Source organism: Macaca thibetana, chromosome 13 (assembly GCF_024542745.1).
Source record: "Macaca thibetana thibetana isolate TM-01 chromosome 13, ASM2454274v1, whole genome shotgun sequence".
Classification (NCBI taxonomy): Eukaryota; Metazoa; Chordata; class Mammalia; order Primates; family Cercopithecidae; genus Macaca; species Macaca thibetana.
In genome coordinates, this window is record NC_065590.1 from 11839781 (window position 1) to 11862746 (window position 22966).

The window sequence follows — 22966 nt, forward strand, 5'->3', positions numbered from 1 at the left end:
AGAGAGCAGTTTCTTTGAACGCTTCTTTCTGGGTTTTATTTCAGGATATTTCACTTTCCACCATAGTCTTCAAAGCACTGCAAAATATCACTTTTTCTGTTTTACAGGAACTGTGTTCCAACACTGCCTAATTTGAAAGAGGTATAAGTCCCTGACTGGAATGCTTACATCACAAAGTAGTTTCTCGGAAAGCTTCCCTCCAGTTTTTATCTGAAGATATTTCCTACTTCCCACAGGCCTGAATTTGCTCCTGAATGTCCCTTCATGAATCCGTCCATGACAAAGTTTCAAAACTGCATAATAGAAAGAAAGTTTTATCTATTGAGATGAGCAGACATATCTATCATAAAGCAATTTCACGGAAATCTTCTTGCCAGTTTTTGTCTGAGGAGATTTCCTTTTTCACCATAGCCGTCCACATACTCCCGAATGTACCCTGGTAGCTTTTTCTCCAAAGGGGATTCCCCAATCCTCTATGAGAAGAAAAGTATAACTCTGTGAGTGGAATGCACGTACAAAGCAGCTCCTCAGAATTCTTCTCTCCAGTATCTATCTGAAGATATTTCCGTTTTCACCTTAAGCCTCAAAGCGCTCCCGAGTATCAATTAGCTGATTAACCTAAAACAGTGTTATAATACTGCTCAATGAAAACAGAAGCTTAACTGTGCAAGTGGAATTCACGTGACCTAGAACAGTTTCACAGAAATTTTCCTTCTGGTTTCTATCAGAGGGTAATACATTTTGAGCATATTCTTAAGAGCGTTACTATTTGTCCTTTCTTAGGTTCCACAGAAACAGTGATTTCAAACAGCTCAGTCCAAAGAATGATACAACTCTAGATGACTACACACATCATAAAGCAGTGTCTCAGAAAGCTTCTCTCCAGTTTTTGTCGGAAGATGTTTCCTTTCTCACCTCAACCCTCCGGGAACCACTTAATATGCCTTCACAGATTTTTCAAAAAAAGAGTTTCCAAACTGGGCAAAGTAGTGTAAGATGAATGCACACGTAAGAGGGCAGTTTCTTGGAACGTTTCTTCCTGGGTATTACTTCCGGATACTTCACTTTTTGCCATATTCTTCACTGTGCTGCAAAATATCCCTTTTTCAGGTGTACAGGAACAGTATTCAAACACTGCCTTATGAAAAAAGGGGTATAACTCCCTGAATGGAATGCACACATCATAAAGTTGTTTCTCCAAAAGCTTCTCTCCAGTTTTTATCTGAAGATGTCTCCTATTTCCCCACTGGCCTGAATGTGCTCCTGAATGTCCCTTCACAAATCCATCCATGATGCAGTTTCAAAACTGTGTAATAGAAAGAAAATTTTATCTATGTAAGATGAATAGACATATCTATCACAAAGCAGTTTCACAGAAAGCTTTTTTCCGTTTTTGTCTCAAGATGCTTCCTTTTTCACCATAGCCATCCAAATACTCGCAAATCTCCCCTGGTAGCTTTTTCTCTAAACGGGATTCCACAATCATCTGTGAGAAGAACAGTATAAATCTGTGAGTGAAATGCACACGTCACAATGCAGCTCCTCAGAAACCTTCTCTCCAGTATCTATCTGAAGATATTTCCGTTTTCACCATAAGCCTCAATGTGATCCCGAGTATCCTTTAGCTGACTAATGCAAAACAGTGTGATAATACTGCTCAATGAAAACAAAAGCTTAACTTTGCAAGTGGACTTCACGTGACCTAGAGCAGTTTCACAGAAGGTTTACTTCTGGTTTTAATAGGAGGGTATTTCTTTTTCAGCATATTCTTAAGAGCCTTCCCAAATGTCCTTTCTCTGGTTCCACAGAAACAGTGATTTCAAATTGCTCAAACCAAAGAATGATTTAATTTTATGAGATGAATACACACATCATAAAGCAGTTGCTCTGAAAGCTTCTCTCCAGTTTTCATCGGAAGACATTTCCTTTCTCACCACAAACCTCCGTGTGCTACTTTATATCCCTTCCCAGATTCCTCAGTGACAGAGTTTCCATTTGGGGCAACGTAGTGTAAGCTTTCACTCTCTGAAGTGAATGCACACGTCAGAGAGCCGTTTCCTGGAAGGGTTCCTTCTGGGTTTTATTTCAGGATATTTCACTTTTCCCCATACTCTTCAAAGTACTGCAAAATATCACTTTTTCAGATTCACAGGCACAGAGTTCAAACACTGCCTTGTGAGAAAAGCAGGAAAACTCCCTGAGTGGAATGCACACATCACAAAGCAGTTTCTCAGAAAGCTTCTCTTCCTTTTTTGTCTGAAAATATTTCCTATTTTCCCATAGACCTGAATGTGCTCTTCAATGTCCCTTCGCGAATCTGGCCACGAAGCAGTTTTAAAACTGTGTAATACAAACAAAGATTTATCTATGTGAGTTGAATACACATATCTATCCCAAAAGAGTTTCACAGAAAGCTTCTTTCCAGTTTTTTTTCTGAGAATACTTCCTTTTTCACCATATCCGTCCATATATTCCAGAATGTCCCCTGGTACCTTTTTTTTCGAAACAGGATTCCCCAATACACTATAGGAATAAAAGTATAACTTTGTGAGTGAAATGCACACGTCACAAAGTAGCTCCTCGGAAATCGTCATTCCAGTATCTATGTGAAGATATTTCCGTTTTCACCATAAGCCTAAACGCGCTCCCGAGTAACCCTTAGCTGACTAACCTAAAACAGTGTTAGAATACTGCTCAATGTAAACAGAAGCTTAATTGTGCGAGTGGACATCACGTGACCTAGAGCAGTTTCACAGAAAGTTTACTTCTAGTTTTTATTGGAGGGTATTTCCATTTCAGTATATTCTCAAGGGTGTTCCCAAATGTCCTTTCTCAGGTTGCACAGAAACAGTGATTTAAAACTGCTCAATCCAAAGAATGACTTATCTCTACGAGATGAATACGCACATCACAAACAGTTGCTCCAAAAGCTTCTCTCCAGTTTTCATCCGAAGACATTACCTTTCTCTCCACAAGCCCCTGAGCACCACTTAATATCCCCTCACAGATTCCTCAAAGACAGAGTTTCCAATCTGGGTAATGTAGTGTAAGCTTTAACCCTCTGATATGAATGCACACATCAGAGAGCAGTTTCGTGCAATGCTTCTTTCTGGGTTTTATTTCCAAATTTTCACTTTTTGCCATAGTCTTCAATGCACTGCAAAATCTCACTTTTTCAGTTTTACAGGAACAGTGTTCAAACACTGCCTTATGAGAAGAAAGGAATAACTATCTGAGTGGAATGCACACATCACAAAGCAGTTTTTCAGAAAGCTTCTCTCCAGCATTTATCTGGAGATACTTCCTATTTCTCCATAGTCCTAAATGTGCTCCTGAATGTCCTTCGTGAATCTGTCCATGACGCAGTTTCAAAACTGTGTAATAGAAAGAAAGTTTCTCTATGTGAAACTCATAGACATATCTATCACAAAGCAGTTTCAAAGAAAACTTCTTTCTAGTTTTCGTGAGGATACTTTGTTTTTCACCATAGCCGCCCATATACTCCCGAATGCTCCCTGGTAGCATTTTCTTTAAACGGGATTCCCCAATCCTTTATGAGAAGACAGGTATAAGTCTGTGAGTGAAACGCCCACATCACAAAGCAGCTCCTCGGAAATCTCACCAGTATCTATCTGAAGATATTTCCTTCTTCACCGTAAGCCTCAAAACGCTCCTGAGTATCCCTTAGGTGACAAACCGAAAACAGTGTTAGAATACTGCTCAATGAAAACAAGTTTAACTGTGCCAATGGAATTCACGTGACCTAGAGCAGTTTCACAGAACGTTTCCTTCTGGTTTCTATTGGAGGGTATTACTTTTTCAGTATATTCCTAAGAGTGTTCCAAAATGTCCTTTCTTAGGTTCCACAGAAACAGTGATTTCAAACTGCTCTGTCCAAAAAATGATATAACTCTATGAGATGAATACACACATCACAAAGCCATTGCTCCGAAAGCATCTCTCCAGTTTTCATCAGAAGACGTTTCCTTTCTCACAACAAACTTCTGTACACCGCTTAATATCCCTTCACAGATTCCTCAAAGACAGAGTTTCCAAACTGGACAATGTAGTGTAAGCTTTAACTCTCTGAAGTGAATGCAGACGTCAGAGAGCAGTTTCTCAGTACGCTTATTTCTGAGTGTTATTTCAAGATATTTCACTTTTCGACATAGTCTTCAATAAGCTGCAAAATATCACTTTTCCAGTTTTACAGGAACAGTGTTCAAACACTGCCTTATGAGAAAACAGTTATAGCTCCCTGAGTGGAATGCACATATCACAAAGCAGTTTCTCAGAAAGCTTCTCTCCAGTTTTTATCTGAAGATATCTCCTGTTTCCCCACAGGCCTGAATGGGCTCCCAAATGTCCCTTCGCAGATCCATCCATGATGAAGCTTCAAAACTGCATAATAGAAAGAATGTTTTATCCATGTGAGATGAATAGACATATCTATCACAAAGCAGTTTCCCAGAAAGCTTCTTTCCAGTTTTTGTCTGAGGATATTTCCTTTTTCACCGTAGCCATCCATATACTGCGCAAAGTACCCTGGTAGCTTTCTCTTCCAACAGGATTCCCCAATCCTCTATGAGAAGGAAAGTATAACTCTATGAGCGGAATGCACACTTCACAAAGCATCTCCTTGGAAATCTTCTCTCCTGTATATATCTGAAGATATTTTTGTTTTCACAGAAGCCTCAAAGCGCTCCCAAGTATCACTTAGCTGACTAACCTAAAACAGTGTTAGAATACTGCTCAATGAATACAGAAGCTTAACTTTGTGAATGGAATTCACGTATCCTAGAGCAGTTTCACAGAATGTTTCCTTCTGTTTTTTATCAGAGGGTATATCTTTTTCATTATATTCTCAATATCATTCCCAAATATCCTTTCTCAGGTTCCACAGAAACAGTGATTTCAAATTGCTCAATCCAGAGAATGATTTAACTCTATGAGATGAATACACATATCACAAAGCAGTTGCTCTGAAAGCTTCTCTGCAGTTTTCATCAGAAGACGTTTCCTTTCTCAACACAAGCGTCCGGGTGCCACTTAATATCCCTTCACAGTTTCCTCAAGGACAGAGTATCGAAACTGGGCAACGTAGTGTAAGCTTTAACTCTCTGAAATGAATGCACACGTCGGACAGCAGTTTCCTAGAAAGCTTCTTTCTGGGATTTATTTCAGGATATTTTATTGTTCACCACAGTCTTCAATGTGCAGGAAAATATCATTTTTCAGATTTACAGGAACTGTGTTCACACACTGCCTTAAGAGAAAAGAGGTGTAAATTCCTCAGTGGAATGCACACATCACAAAGCAGTTTCTCAGAAAGCTTCTGTCCGGTTTTTATCTGAGGATATCTCCTTTTTCCGCACAGGCCTGAATGGACTCCTGAATGTCCGTTCGCAAATGTTTTTCATGACGCAGTTTCAAAATTGCAAAATAGAAAGAAAGTTTTATATATGTTAGGTGAATAGACTTATCTGTCACAAAGCAGTGTCACAGAAAGCTTCTTTCCACTTTTTGTCTGAGGATATTTCGTGTTTCACCATAGCTGTCCATATACTCGCCAATGTGCCTTGGTAGCTGTTTCTCCTAATGGTATTCCCCAATCGTCTATGAGAAAAGAAGTATAACTCTGTGAGTGGAATGCAAAAATCATAAAACAGCTCCTCGGAAATCTTCTCTCCAGTATCTATCTGAAGATATTTCCGTTTTCACCATAAGCCTCAAAGCACTCCCAAGTATCCCTTAGCTGACTAACCTAAAACAGTGTTAGAATACTGCTCAAGGAAAACAGAAGCTTAACTGTTCGAGTGGAATTCACGTGACCTAGAGCAGTTTCACAGAAAGTTTCCTTCTTGTTTTTATCAAAGGGTATTTCTTTTTCAGCATATTCTTAAGAGCGTTATTAGATGTCCTTTCTCATGATCCACAGAAACCGTGATTTCAACCTGCTCAATCCAAAGAATGATTTAACTCTATGAGATGAAAACACACATCACAAAGCAGTTGCTCCTAAAGCTTCTCACGAGTTTTCATTAGAAGATGTTTCCTTTCTCACCACAAGCCTCCAGGCACCAGTTAATATTCCTTCACAGTTTCCTCAAAGACAGAGTTTCCAAACTGAGCAACACAGTGTAAGCTGTAATCCTCTGAAACGAATGCACACGTCAGAGAGCAGTTTCCTGGAATGCTTCTTTCTGGCTTTTGTTTCAGATATTTCAATTTTTGCCATAGACTTCAATGTGCTGCAAAATATCATTTTTTCTGTTTCACAGGAACAGTGTTCAAATCTGTCTTATGAGAAAAGAGGTATAAATCCCTGAGTGGAATGCACACATCAGAAAGCAGTTTCTCAGAAAGCTTTTCTCCTGTTTTTATCTGAAGAAATATACTATTACCCCACATTCCTGAATGTGCTCCCGAATGTTTGTTCGTGAATCCGACCGTGAAGCAGTTTCAAAACTGCTTAAGAGAAAAAAAGTTTTATCTATGTGAGATAAATAGACTTATCTATCACAAAGCAGTTTCACAGAAAGCTTCTTTCCAGTTGTTGTCTGCAGATATTTCCTTTTTCTCCATAGCAGTGCATATGCTCCCAAATGTCTCCCAGTAGCATCTTTTCCAAATGGGATTCCCCAATACTCTATGAGAAGAAAAGTATAACTCTGTGAGTGGAATGCACACGTCACAAAGCAGCTCCTCAGAAATCTTCTCTCCAATATCTATCTGAAAGTATTTACATTTTCACCATAAGCCTTATAGCACTCTCAAGTATCCCATAGCTGATTAACCTAAAACAGTGTTAGTAAACTGCTCAATGAAAACAGAATCTTAACTGTGCGACTGGAGTTCACGTGACCTTGAGCAGTTTCACAGAAAATTTTCTCCTGGTTTTTATTGGAGAGTATATCTTTTTCAGCATATTCTTAAGAGCGTTCCCAAATGTTCTTTCTCAGATTCCACAGAAACAGTGTTTTCAAACTGCTCAACCCAAAGAATGATTTAACTCTATCAAATGAATACACACATCACAAAGCAGTTGATCCGGAAACTACTCTCCAGTTTTCATCGGAAGACGTTTCCTTTCTCACCACAAGCCTCCGCGTGACACTGAATATCCCTTCACAGATTCCTCAAATCAGAGTTTCCAAACTGGGCAACGTAGTGTAAGCTTTAACTCTCTGAAATGAATGCACATGTCAGAGAGCAGTTTCTTGGAACGCTTCTTTCTGGGTTTTATTTCCATATATTCACTTTTCTCCATAGTCTTCTATGCCCTGCAAAATAATCCTTTTTCACTTTTACAGGAACAGTATTCAAACACTGCCTTATAAGAACAGAGGTAGAACTCTCTGAGTGAAATGTACAGATCACAAAGCAGTTTCTCAGAAAGCTTCCTTCCAGTTTTTAGCTGAAGATATCTCCTATTTCCCCACAGGCGTGAATGTGAATCTGAGTGTCCCTTCAAGAATGTGTCCATGACGCAGTTTCAAAATTGTGTAATAGAAAGAAAGTTTTATCTATGTGAGATGAATAGATGTATCTATCACAAAGCAGTTTCACAGAAAGCTTCTTTCCAGTTTTTGTCTGAGGATATTTCCTTTTTCACCATAGCCGTCCACATACTCCAGAATGCCCCCTGGTAGCTTTTTATCCAACCGGATTCCCCAATCCTCTCTGAGAAGGAAAGCATAACTCTGTGAGTGGAATGCACACGTCACAAAGCAGCTCCTTGGAAATCCTCTCTCCAGGATTTATCTGAAGATATTTCCGTTTACACCGTAAGCCTCAAAGCGCTCCCATGTATTCCTTAGCTGAATAACCAAAAACAGTGTTAGAATAGTGCCCAATGAAAACAGAAGTTTAACTGTGTGAGTGGAATTCACGTGACCTAGAGCAATTTCACAGAAAGTTTCCTTCTGGATTTTATTGGAGGGTATTTCTTTTTCAGCATATTCTTCAGAGTGTTCCCAAATGTCCTTTCTCAGGTTCCACAGAAACCCTGATTTCAAACTGCTCAATACAAAGAATGATTTAACTGTATCAGATGAATACACACATCCAGAAGCAGTTGATCCCAAAGCTTCTCTCCAGTTTTCATCGGAAGACGTTTCCTTTCTCACCACAAGCCTTCGGGCATCACTTAATATCCCTTCACAGATTACTCAAAGACAGAGTTTCCAAACTGAGCAACGTAGTGTAAGCTTTAAATCTCTGAAATGAATGCACACGGCAGAGGGCAGATTCTTGGAATGCTTCTTTCTAGGTTTATTTCCGGATATTTCACTTTTCGCCATAGTCTTCAATGCACTGGAAAATATCACTTTTTCAGTTTTACAGGAACAGTGTTCAAACACTGTCTTACGAGGAAAGAGGTATAAGTCTCTGAGTGAAATGTACACATCACAAAGCAGTTTCACAGAAAGTTTCTCTCCAGTTTGTATCTGAAGATATATCCTATTTCCCCACTGACCTGAATTTGCTCTTGAATGTCCTTTCGCAAATCCGTCCATAACACAGTTTCAAAACGGCCTAATAGAAAGAAGGTTTCATCTATGTGAGATGAAAAGAGGAATCTATCACAAAGCAGTTTCACAGAGAGCACCGTTCCAGTATTTATCTGAGGATATTTCCTTTTCCCCATAGCCCTCCATATACTCCTGAATGTCCCCTGACAGCTTTTTCTCCAGACGGGATTCTCCAGTCCTCTATGAGAAGAAAAGTATAACTCTATGAATAGAATGGACACTTCACGAAGCAGCTCCTAGGAAATATTCTCCCCAGTATCTATGTGATGATATTTCTGTTTTCACCATAAGCCTTGAAGGGATCCCGAGTATATCTTAGCTGACTAGCCTAAAACAGTGTTAGAATACTGCTCAATGAAAACAGAAGCTTAACTGTGCATGTGGACTACACATGACATAGAACAGTTTCACAGAAAGATTCCCTCTGGTTTTTATCAGAGGGTTTTTCTTTTTCAGCATATTCTTAAGTGTGTTCCCAAATGTCCTTTCTCAGGTTCCACAGAAACAGTGATTTCAAACTGCTCAATCCAAGGAATGATTTAACTTTATGAGATGAATACCAACATCACAAAGTAGTTGCTCTGAAAGCTTCTCTCCAGTTTTCATCGGAAGACATTTTCTTTCTCACGAGAAGCCTCCGGGCGCCACTTAATATCCCTTCACAGATTCCTAAAAGACAGAGTTTCCAAACTGAGCAACGTAATGTAAACTTTAACTGAAATCAATGTACACGTCAGAGAGCAGTTTCTTGGAATGCTTCCTTCTTGGTTTTATTTCAGGATATTTCACTTTCACCATAGTCTTCAATGCGCTGCAAAATATCACTTTTTCAGTTTTACAGGAGCACTGTTCAAACACTGCCTTATGAGAAAAGAGGTATAAATCCCTGAGTAGAATGCAGGCATCATAAAGCAGTTTCTCAGAAAGCTTCTCTCTAGTTTTTATCTGAAGATATTTCCTATTTCCCCACTGGGCTGAACGTGCTCCCTAATGTTCCTTCGTGAATCCTTCCATGACGCAGTTTCAAAACTGCTTAATAGGTAGAAAATTTTATCTATGTGAGATGAGTAGGCATATCTATCACAAAGCAGTTTCGCAGAAACCTTCTTTCCAGTTTTTGTCTGAGGAATTTCCTTTATCACCTTGCCGTGCTTTTACACCCGAATGTCCGCTGGTAGTCTTTTCTCCAAATGGGATACCCCAATCGGCTATGAGAATAAAATTATGAATCTGTGAGTGGAATGTACACGTCACAAAGAAGCTCCTCAGAAATCGTCTCTCCAGTATCTATCTGAAGATATTTCCGGTTTCACCGTAAACTTCAAAGTGCTCCCGAGTATCCCTTAGCTGACTAACCTAAAACAGTGTTAGAATATAGCTCAATGAAAACAGAAGCTTAACTGTGCGAGTGGAATTCATGTGACCTAAAACAGTTGCACAGCAAGTTTCCCACTGGTTTTTATCGGAGGGTATTTCTTTTTCAGCATATTCTTAAGAGCATTGCCAAATGTCCTCTCTCAGTTTCCACAGAAACAGTGATTACACACTGCTCAATCCAAAGAAAGATTGAACTATATGAGATGAATACACATATCACAAGGTAGTTGCTCCAAAAGGTTCTCTCCAGTTTTCATTGGAAGACGTTTCCTTTCTTACCACAAACCTCCGTGTGACACTTAGTATCCTTTCACAGATTCCTAAAAGACTGAGTTACCAAACTGGGCAATGTAGTGTATGCTTTAACTCTCTGAAATGAATGCACATGTCAGAGAGCAGTTTCTTGGAAAGCTTCTTTCTGGGTTTTATTTCAGGATATTTCACTGTTCTCCATAGCCTTCAATGCACCTCAAATTATCGCTTTTTCAGTTTTACAGGAACAGTGTTCATACACTGCCTTATAAGAGGTACAACTCCCTGAGTGGAATTCACACATCAAAATGCAGTTTCTCAGAAAGCTTCTCTTCTGTTTTTATCTGAAGATATCTCCTATATCCCCACAGTCCTGAATGTGCTCCCAAAGGTCCCTTCCCGAATGCGTCTCTGAATGCGTAATGGAAAGAAAGATTTATCTATGTGAGATGTATAGACATATTTATCACAAAGCAGTTTCACAGAAAGATTCTTTCCAGCTTATTTCTGAGGATATTTCATTTTTCACCCTAGCCATCCATATACTCCTGATGTCCCATGGTAGCTTTTTCTCAAAACGGGATTCCCCAATCCTCTATGAGAACAAAAGTATAACTCTGTGAATAGAATGCACATGACATAAAGTAGTTCCTCAGATATCATCTCTCCAGTATCTATCTGAAGATATTTCCATTTTCACGGTATGCCTAAAGGCGCTCCTGAGTATCCCTTAGTTGACAACCTAAAACAGTGTTAGAATACTGCTCAATGAAAACAGAAGCTTAACCGTGCGAGTGGAAATCATGTGACCTAGCGCAGTTTCACAGAAAGTTTCCTCTGGTTGTTATCAGAGGGTATTTCTTTCAGCATATTCTTAAAAGCATTTCCAAATGTCCTTTCTCAAATTCCATAGAAACAGTGATTTCAAACCCCTCTATCCAAAGAATGATTTAACTCTATGAGATAAATACATACCTCACAAAGTAGTTGCTCTGAAAGTTTCTCTCCAGTTTTCATCGGAAGATGTTTCCTTTCTCACCACAAACCTCCATGCGCCATGTAATATCCCTTCACGGATTCCTACAAGACAGAGTTTCCAAACTGGGCAATGTAGTGGTAGCTTTAACTCTCTGAAATGAATGCACACGTCAGAGTGCAGTTTCTTGGAACACTTCTTTGTGGATTTTATTTCGGGATATTTCACTTTTCGCCATAGTCATCAATGTGTTGCAAAATATCACTTTTCAAGTTTCACAGGAACAGTGGTCAAACGTTGCCCTATAAGAAAAGAGGTATAACTCCCTGAGTGGAATGCACATATCACAAAGCAGTTTCTCAGAAAGCTTCTCTCCACTTTTTATCTGAAGATATCTCCTATATCCCCACAGACCTGAATGTGCTCCCAAATGTCCCTTCCTGAATCCGTCCATGACACAGTCTAAGAAATGCATAATAGAAAGAAAGGTTTATAGACATATCTATTACAAAACAGTTTCACAGAAAGCTTCTTTCCAGTTTTTGTCTGTGGATACTTCCTTTTTCATCATAGCCGTCCATGTACTCCTGAATGCCCCCTTGTAGCTTTTTCTTTAAACGGGATTCCCCAATCCTCTCTGAGAAGGAAAGTATAACTCTGTGAGTGGAATGCACACGTCACAAAGGAGCTCCTCAGAGATCTTCTCTCCAGTATCTATCTGAAGATATTTCCTTTTTCACTGTAAGCATCAGAGCGCTCCCAAGTATTCCTTAGCTGACTAAACAAAAACAGTGTTAGCATACTGCCCAATGACAATGGAAGCTTTACTGTGTGAGTGGAATTCACGTGACCTAGAGCAGTTGCACAGAAAGATTCCTTCTGTTTTTTATCAAAGAATATTTCTTTTCAGCATATTCTTAAGAGCGTTCCCAAATCTCCTTTCTCATGTTCTATACAAACAGTGATTTCAAACTGCTCAATCTAAAGAATAATTTCTCTATGAGATGAATACACACATCACAAAGCAATTGCTCCAAAAGCTTCTCTCCTGTTTACATCACAAGATGTTTCTTTTCTCACCACAAGCCTCCAGGATCCACTTATATCTCTTCACAGATTCCTCAAGGACAGAGTTTTGAAACCTGGCAATGTAGTGTAAGCTTTAACTCTCTGAAATGAATGCACACGTCAGAGGGCAGTTTCCTGGAATGCTTCTTTCTGGGTTTTATTTCAGGAGAATTCTCTTTTTGCCATAGTCTTAATGTGTTGCAAAATATCACTTTTTCTGTTTTACAAGAACAGTAACAACACTGCCTTATGAGAAAAGAGGTATAATTCCCTGAGTGGAATGCACACATCACAAAGCAGTTTCATAGAAAGCTTCTCACCAGTTTTTACCTGAAGATATGTCCTATTTGCCCACAGGCCTGAAGGTGCTCCCGAATGTTCCTTAGAAATCAATTGATGACACAGTTTGAAAACTGAGTAATAAAAAGAAAGTTTTATCTATGTGAGATGAATAGACATATCTATCACAAAGCAATTTCACAGAAAGTTTCTTTCCAGTTTTTTTCTGAGGATGATTCCTTTTTCACCAGAGCTGTCCATATACTCCCGAATGTCCCCTGTTAGCTTTTTCTCCAAGCGGGATTCCCCAATCCTCTACGAGAAGAAAAGTATAACTCTGTGAGTGAAATGCACATGTCACAAAGCTGTTCCTCGGAAATCTTATCTCCAGTATCTATCTGAAGATATTTCCTTTTTCACCGTAAGCCTCAAAGCACTCCCGCGTATCCCTTTGCTGACTAATCTGAAACAGTGTTAGAATACTCCACAATGAAAGCAGAAGCTTAACTGTGTGACTGGACTTCACGTGACCTAGAGCAGTTTCACAGGAAGATTCCTTCTGGTTTTTAACAGAAGGTCTTTCTTTTCAGCGTATTCTTAAGAGGGATCCCACATGTCCTTTTGCAGGTTCCACAGAAACAGTGATTTCAAACTGTTCAATCCAAAGAATGATTTAACTTTATGAGATGAATACACACCTCAAAAAGTAGTTGCTCCAAAAGCTTCTCTCCAGTTTTCAACGGAAGACGTTTCCTTTCTCAGCAAAAGCCTCCATGTGCCACTTAATATCCCTTCACAGATTCCTCAAAGACAGAATTTCCAAACTGGGTAATGTTGTGTAAGCTTTAACTCTGAAATGAATGCACATGTCAGAAAGCAGTTTCTTGGAACGCTTCTTTCTGGGTTTTATTTCAGGATATTTCACTTTTCTCCATAGTCTTCAATGCGCAGCAAAATTTCACTTTTTCAGTTTTACATGAACAGTGTTCAAACACTGCCTTACGAGAAAAGAGATATAACTCCCTGAGTGGAATGCACACATCACAGAGCAGTTTCTCAGAAAGCTTCTTTCCAGTTTTTATCTGAAGATATATCCTATTTCACCACAGTCCTGAATGTGCTCCCGCATGTCCCTTCGTGAATGCGTCCATGATGCAGTTTCAAAATGGTGTAATAGAAAGGTTATCTATGTGAGATGAATAGACATATCTATCACATAGCAGTTTCACAGAAACCTTCCTTCCAGTTTTTGTCTGAAGATATTTCTTTTTTCACTATAGCCGTCCATATACTCCCGAAAGTCCCCTTGTAGCTTTTTCTCCAAATGCGATTCCCCAATCCTCTATGAGAAAAAAAGTATAACTCTGTGAGTGGAACACACACGTCACAGAGCATCTCCTCAGAAATCTTCTCTCCAGTATCTATCTGAAGATACTTCCGTTTTTAACCGTAAGTCTCAATGCGCTCCAGAGTATTCCTTACCTGACTAACCTAAAACATTGTTAGTATACTGCTCAATGAAAACAGAAGCTTAACTGTGTGAGTGGACTTCACGAGACCTAGGGCAATTTAACAGAAAGTCTTTTTCAAGTTTTTATCGGATGGTATTTCTTTTTCAGCACATTCTTTAGAGCATTCTCAAAATCCTTTCTCAGGTTCCACATAAACAGGGATTTCAAACTGCTCAATACAAAAAATGATTTAACTCTATGAGATGAATACACACATCACAAAGCAGTTGCTCCAAAGCTTCTCTCCAGTTTTCATTGGAAGACGTTTCCTTTCTCATCACAAACCTCCGTGTGCCATTTAACATCCCTTCACAGATTCCTAAAAGAGAAGAAAGGTATAAAGTATTCCTATGAGAAGAAAAGTATAACTCTGTGAGTGGAGTGAACACTTCACATAGCAGCTCTTCGTAAATCTACTCTCCAGTATCTATCTGAAGATATTTTCATTTTCACCATAAGCCTCAAAGTGCTCCCGAGTATCCTTTAGCTGACTAACATAAAACGGTGTTAAATACTGCTCAATGAAAACAGAAGCCTAACTGTGCAAGTGGAATTCACGTGATCTAGAGCAGTTTCACCGAAAGTTTCCTTCTGGTTTCTATCGGAGGGTATTTCTTTTTCAGAATATTCTTAATGTCCTTTCTCAGGTTCCACAGAAACAGTGATTTCAAACTGCTCAATACAAAGAATGATTTAACTCTATGAGATGAAAACACACATCACAAAGCACTTGCTCCAAAAGCTTCTCTCCAGTTTTCATCGGAAGACGTTTCCTTTCTCACCACAAGCCTCCGGGTGCCACTTAATATCCCTTCACAGATTCCTCAAAGACAGAGTTTCCATACTGGGCCACATAGTGTAAGTTGAACTCTGAAATTAATGCATACGTCAGAGAGCAGTTTCTTGAACTCTTCTTTCTGGGTTTTATTTCAGGATATTTCACTTTTCACCACAGGCTTTGATGCACCACAGAATATCAATTTTTAGTTTTACAATAACAGTGTTCAAACACTGCCTTATGAGAAAAGAGGTATATATCCCTGAGTGGAATGCAAACATCACAAAGCAGTTTTTCAGAAAGCTTCTCTCCAGTTTTTATCTGAAAATATTTCCTATTTCCCCAGAGGCCTGAAAGTGCTCCCGAATGTCCCTTCGTGAATCCTTCCATGACACAGTTTCAAAACTGCCTAATAGAAATTTTTATCTCTGTGAGATGAATAGATATATCTACCACAAAGTAGTTTCACAGAAAGCTTCTTTCCAGTTTTTGTCTGAGGATATTTCCAATTTCACCATAGTCGTCAATATACTCCTGAATGCCCCTTGGTATCTTTTCCTTCAAAAGAGATTTCCCAACTCTTTTAGAGAAGAAAAGTATAATTCTGTGATTGGAGTACATATGTTACAAAGCAGTTCCTCGGAAAGCTTCTCTCCAGTTTCCATCTAAAGGTATTTCCTTTTCACAATAAGCCTCAAGGTGCTCCCGAATATCCCTTTGCACACTACACAAAAACAGTGTTAGAATACTGCTCAATGTAAAGAGAAGCTTAACTGTGAGAGCAGAATTCACATGACAGAGGGCAGTTTCACAGAAAGCTTCCTTCCTTCTGGTTTCTATCTGTGGTTATTTCTTTTTCAGCATATTCTAAAGAGCGTTCCCAAATGTCCTTTCTCAATTTCCTCAGAAACAGTGTTTTCAAAGTGCTCAATCCAAAGAATGTTTTAACTCTATTAGATGAATACAAACATCACAAAAGAGTGGCTCAGAAAGCCTCTCTCCAATTTTCAACGGAAGAGATTTCCTTGCTCACCACAGGCCTACATTTGCCACTTAATATCCCTTCACAGAACAATGTCAGACTTTCCAAACTGGGAAATATAAAGGTAGCTTTAACTCTGTGAAATGAATTGACATATCAGAGAGCAGTTTCTTGGACTGCTTCTTTCTGGGTTTTATTTGACGACATTTCACTTTTCGCTATAGTCTTCAATGTGCTCCTAGTATCACTTTTTTAGTTTTACAGGAACATTGTTCAAACTGTGCCCTATGAGAAGAAAGTTATAACTCCGTGTGTGGAATGAAAATATCACCAAGCAGTTTCTCAGAAATGCATCGTGACATATGCATTCCACTCACAGTGCTATACCTCTCTTCTCATACAGCATTGGGGAAGCCCTTTTGGAGGAAAAGGTACCAAGGGATATTCGGAGGCATATTGCTGAACACTGTGAAAAGTGAAATAGCCCAGACAAAAACTGGAAAGAAGCTTTCTATGAAACTGCTCTGTGATATGTGTATTCATCTCACATAGATAAAGTTTTCTTTACATTACACAGCTTGGAAACTCTGTCATGGAGGGATCCACGAAGGGACATTCAGGAGGACAATCAGGACTATGGTGAAAAAGGAAATATGTTCAGATAAATACTGGAGAGAAATGTTCTGTGAATTTGCTTTTTCTGATGTTTATTCATCTCATAGATAAAGCTTTCTTTACATTACGCAGCTTGGAAACTCTGTCATGGATGTATCCTGAAGGGACATTGGGGAGCACCTTCAGGACCATGGTGAAAATGTAAATATCTTCAGATAATTACTGCAGAGAAGCTTTCTGAGAAATTGCTTTGTGATCTGTGCATTCCATTCAGGGAGTTATACCTCTTTTCATAAGGCAGTGTTTGAACACTGTTCCTGTAAAACCGAAAAAGTGACATTTCAGAGTACATTAAAGACTATGGTGAAAAGTGAGCTATCCTCAAGTAAAACCCAGAAAGAAATGTTCCAAGAGACTGCTCTCTGATATGTGCGTTCACTTCACAAAATTAAAGTGTACTCTACATTGCCCAGTGTGTGAACTCTGTCTTTGAGGAATACGTGAAGGGATACTAATTAGCACCCTGGAGGTCTGTGGTGAGCAAGGAAATGTCTTACCATGAAAACTGCAGAGAAGAATTCTGAGCAACTGCTTTGTGATGTGTGTGTTCATCTCATAGAATTATACCATTCCTTGGATTGAACCGTTTGAAATCACTGTTTCTGTGGCATCTCAGGAAGGATATTAGGGAACACTCTTTGGAATACGGAGAAATAAATACCCTCAGATGAAAACCAGAAGGGAGCTTTCTGTGAAACTTCTCACGGTCATGTTTTTTCCACTCACACAGTTAAGCTTCTCTTTTCAATGAGCAGTATTCTAACACAGTGTTTAGCCTGCGAGGGGATATTCGGGAACGCTTTGAGGTTTATGGTGAAAACGGAAATATCTTCACATAGACACTAGAGAGAAGCTTTCTGAGGAGCTGCTTTGTGACGTGTGCATTCCACTCACAGAGTTATAGCTTTCTTCTCATAGAGGATTGGGGAATCCCTTTTGGAGTAAAAGCTACCAAGAGACATTCAGGAGTATACAGAAGGCTATTGTGAAAAAGGAATTATCCTCAGACAAAACCGGGAAAGAAGCTTTCTGGGAAACTGCTTTGTGATAGATATGTTTATTCATCTCACATAGATAAAACTTTCTTTATATTACGCAGTTATGAATCTCTGCCAAGGACAGATCCGCAAAGGGACATTCGGGGGCACCTTCAGGCCTATGGTGAAAACGGAAATCTCTTCATATAAAAATTGGAGAGAAGCTTTCTGAGAAACTGCTTTTGGATGTGTGCATTCCACTCAGGGAGATATACCTCTTTTTGCATAAGCCAGTGTCTCAACACTGTTCCTGTAAAGCTGAAAACGTTATATTTCGTAGCACATTGAAGACTACCGTGAAAAGAGGACTCTCCTCAAATAAAACCTAGAAAGAAGTGTTCCAAGAAACTGCTTTCTGATATATGCATTCATTTCACAGAATTAAAGCATACTTTACAATGCCCAGTTTGAAAACTCTGTCTATGAGGAATCTGTGAAGGGATATTAAGTGGCTCCCAGAGGACTGTGGTGAGCAAGGAAATGTCTTCCTTTGAAAACTGGAGAGAAACTTTCTGAGCAACTGCTTTGTGAACTGTGTATTCATCTCATAGAGGTAAAACATTCTTTGGATTGAGCCCTCTGAAAACACTGTTTCTTTGGAATCTGAGTAAGGGCATTTGGGAATGCTCTTTAGAATATGGAGAACTAAAAAGAAGGACGCTTTCTGTGAAACTGCTGTGTGTCATGTGAATTCCTCTCACTCAGTGGAGCTTCTCCTGCATTGACTAGTTTTCGTACTGTTTATCTTTAGCATGCGAAGGGATATTCGGGAGTGCTTTCAGGCTTACAGTGAAAAAGGATATATCTTCAGATAGAAAATTGAGAGAAGATTTCCAAGGAACTGCTTGGTGATATATACATTCCACTCACAGTGTTATACTTCTCTTCTCATACATCATCAGTAAAACATTTTGGAGAAAAAAGTACCAAGGGATATTTGGGAGCATATTGATGCCTATGGTGAAAAAGGAAATAGCCTCAGACAAAAACTGGAAAGAAGCTTTCTATGATACTCATCTGTGATATGTGTATTCATCTCACATAGATACAGCTTTCTTTACATTATGCAGCTTGGAAACTCTGTCATGGATGGATCTGTGAAGGGACATTTGGGAACACATTCAGGAATCTTGTGAAAATGGAAATAACTTCAGATAATTACTGCAGAAAAGCTTTCTGAGAAACTGCTTTGTGATGTGTGCATTCCACTCAGGGAGTTACACCTCTTTTCTCATAATGCAGTGTTTGAACAATCTTTCTGTAAAACCAAAAAAGTGATATTTTGTAGTACATTGAAGACTATGGCGAAAAGTGAAGTATCTTCAAGTAAAACCCAGAAAGAAGCTTTCCAAGAAACTGATCTCTGATATGTGCATTCACTTCACAGAATTAAAACGTACTCTACATTGTCCAGTTTGCAAATTCAGTCCTTGAGGAATATGTGAAGGGATATTAAGTGGCGCCACGGAGGCCTGTGGTGAGAAAGGAGATGTCTTCCGTTGAAAACCGGAGAGAAGCTTTCTGAGCACTGCTTTGTGATGTGTGTATTCATCTCATAGAGTAAAACCATTCCTTGGATTGAGCAGTTTGAAATCACTGTTTCTGTGGTATCCCAGGAAGGACATTTGGGAATGTTCTTTGGAATATGGAGAAATAAATACCCTCAGATGAAAACCAGAAGGAAGCTTTCTGTGAAACTGCTATGTGTCATGTGAATTCCTCTCGCTCAGTTAAGCTTCCCATTTCATTGAAGAGTTTTCTAGCACTGTTTATTTTTAGTGTGTGAAGGAATATTCGGAAGCACTTTGAGTCTTACAGTGAGAAAGGAAATATGTTCAGATAGAAACTAGAGAGAAGCTTTCTGAGGAACTGCTTTGTGATATGTGTATTTCACTCACAGTATTTTACGTCTCTTCTCATACAGCATCGGAGAAACCCTTTTGGAGAATAAGGTACCAAGCGATATCCAAGAGCATTTTGATGCCTATGGTGGAAAGGAAAAGAGCCTCAGACAAAAACTGGAAAGAAGCTCTCCACGGAACTGCTCTGTCATATCTGAATTCATCTCACATAGATAAAGCTTTCTTTATATTACGCAGCTTGGAAACTCTGTCATAAATGGATTCGTGAAGGGACATTCGGGAGTACTTTCAGGACTATGGTGAAAATGGAAATATCTTCAGATAATTACTGCAGAGAAGCTTTCTGAGAAACTGCTTTGTGATGTTTGCATTCCACTCAATGAGTTATACCTGTTTTCTAATAAGGCAGTGTTTGAACACTGTTCCAGTAAAACCGAAAAAGTGATATTCCGGAGTGCATTAAAGACTATGGCGAAAAGTGAACTATCCTCAATAAAACCCAGAAAGAAGCTTTCCAAGAAACTGCTCTCTGATATGTGCATTCATTTCACAGAGTTAAAGCTTCCTCTACATTGCCCACATTGGAAACTCTGTATTTGGAGAATGTGCGAAGTTATATTAAGTGGCGCTCAAGGCCTGCGGTGAGCAAGAAAATGTCTTCCGATGAAAACTGGAGAGAAGATTTCTGAGCCACTACTTTGTGATGTATGTATTCATCTCAGAGTTAAACCATTCTTTGGATTGAGCAGTTTGAAATCACTGCTTCTGTGGAAGCTGAGGAAGGACATTTGGGAATGCTCTTTTGAACATGGAGAAAGAAATATCCTCCAATAAAAACCAGAAGGACGCTTTCTGTGAAACTGCTATGCATTGTGTTAACTACTCTCGCTCAGTTAAACTTCTCTTTTCACTGAGCAGTTTTCTAACATTGGTTATGTTTATCATGCGATGGGATATTCAGAAGTGCTGTGAGGCTTATGGTGAAAAAGGAAATATGTTCACATAGAAACTGGAAAGTAGCTTTCTGTGAATCTGGTTTTTGCTATGTTTATTCATCTCACGTACATAAAGCTTTCTTTACATTACACAGCTTGGAAACTTCGACATGGATGAGTCTGCGAGGGGACATTTGGGAGCACATTCAGGAATATGGAAAATGGAAATATCTTCACATAAAAGGTGGAAAGAAGCTTTCTGTGAATCTGGTTTTTGTTAGGTTTATTCATCTCACATAGATAAACCTTTCTTTTTATTACGCAGCTTGGAAACTCTGTCATGGATGCATCCGTGAAGGGACATTCGGGAGCACATTCAGGACTATTTTGAAAATGGAAATACCTTTAGATAAAAACTGGAGAGAAGCATTCTGAGAAACTGCTTTGTGATGTGTGCATTCAACTCAGGGAGTTATACCTCCTGTCTCATAAGGCAGTGTTTGAACTCTGTTCCTGTAAAACTGGGAAAGAAATATTTCAGAGCACATGGAAGACTATGGCGAAAAGTGAAATATCCTGACATAAAACCCATAAAGAAGCATTCCAAGAAACTGCTCTTTGATGTGTGCATTTATTTCAGAGGGTTAAAACTTATTCTACACTTCCCAGTTTGAGAAGTCTGTCTTTGAGGATTATGCAAAGTGATGTTAAGTGGCGACCAGGGGCCTGTGGTGAGTAATCAAATGTCTTTCATTGAAAACTGGAGAGAAACTTTCTGAGCAACTGCTTTGGGATGTGTGTATTCATCTCATAGACTTAAATCATTCTTTGGAATGAGCAGTTTGAAATCACTCTCTGTGGAACCTCAGACAGGACATTTGCATACACTCTTAAGAATATGCTGAAAAAGAAGTAACATCCAATAAAAAGCAGAAGGAAGCTTTTTGTGAAAGTACTCTGTGTCATGTGAATTCCACTCACACAGTTAAGCTTCTGCTTTCATTGAGCAGTATTCTAACACTGTTTAAGTTTAGACAGCTTAGGGATATTCAGAGCACTTTGAGGTTTACGGTGAAAACTGAAATATCTTCAGATAGATACTGGAGAGAAGACTTCCGAGGAGCTGCTTTGTGACGTGAGCATTCCACTCACAGAGTTATACTTTTCTTACTGTAGAAGATTTGGGAATGGTTTTGGAGGAAATACTACCAGCGGACATTTGGGAGTATATGGACAGTGATGGTGAAAAAGGAAATATCCTCAGACAAAAATTGGAAAGAAGCTTTCTGTGAAACTGCTTTGTGATAGATATGTTTATTCATCTCACATAGATAAAACTTTCCTTCTATTACGCAGTTTTGAAACGCCAACATGGACGGATTTGTGAAGGGACACTCAGAAGCACATTTAGGCCAATGGTGAAAAAGGAAATATCTTCAGATAAAAACTGGAGAAAAGCTTTCTGAGAAACTGCTTTGTGATGTGTGCATTCCACTCAGCGACTTTCACGTCTTTACTCAAAAGGCAATGTTTGAACACTTTTCCTGAGAAATCGAAAAAGTGATATTTTGGAGCGCATTGAAGACTATGGCAAAAAGTGAAATATCCTCTAATATAACCCAGAAAGAAGCGTTCCAAGAAACTGCTCTCTGATATGTGCATTCGTTTCACAGAGTTAAAGCTTACACTACATTGCCCAGTTTGGAAACTCTGTCTTTGAGGAATCTGTGAAAGGATATTAAGTGGTGCCTGGAGGCTTGTAGTGAGCAAGGAAACGTCTTCTGATGTAAATGGGCGAGAAGCTTTCTGAGCAACTGCTTTGTGATGTGTGCATTCATCTCATAGAATTAAACCGTTATTTGGATTGGCAGTTGGAAATCACTGTTTTTCTGGAATCTGGGGAAGGAGATTTGGGAACGCTCCTTAGAATATGGAAAAAGAAATATCCTCAGGTATAATCCAGAACGAAACTTTCTGTGAAACTGCTCTGTGTTGTCATAATTCCTCTCGCTTATTCAAGCCTCTCTTTTCATTGAGCAGTTTTCTAACCCTGTTTATGTTTAGCATGTGAAGGGATATTCGGGAGCACTTTGAGGCTTATGTTGAAAAAGGAAATATGTTCAGACCAAAACTGGTGAGAAGCTTTCTGAGGAACTGCTTTGTGATGCGTGCAATCCACCCAAAGTGTTATACCTCTCTTCTCATATAGCATCAAGGAAACCCTTTTGGAGAAAACTTACCAAGTGATATTCAGGGGCATGTTGATGCCTAGGGTGGAAAGGGAAATAACCTCAGACAAAAACTGGAAATGAAGCTTTCTGTGAAACTGATCTGTGATATGTGTATTCATCTCACATAGATAAAGTTTTCTTTACATTATGCTGCTTGGAAACTCTGTCATGGACGGAACCACGAAGGGACATTCGGGAGGACATTCAGGACTATGGTGAAAAAGGAAATATGTTCAGATAAAAACTGGAAAGAAGCTTTCTGTGAATCTACTTTTTCCTATGTTTATTCATCTCACATAGATAAACCTTTCTTTACATTACGTAACTTGGAAACTCTGTCATGGACGTATCCGTGAAGGGACATTGAGGAACACATTCAGGACTATGGTGAAAATGGAAATATCTTCAGATAATTACTGCAGAGAAGCTTTCTGAGAAACTGCTTTGTGATGTGTGCATTCCACTCAGT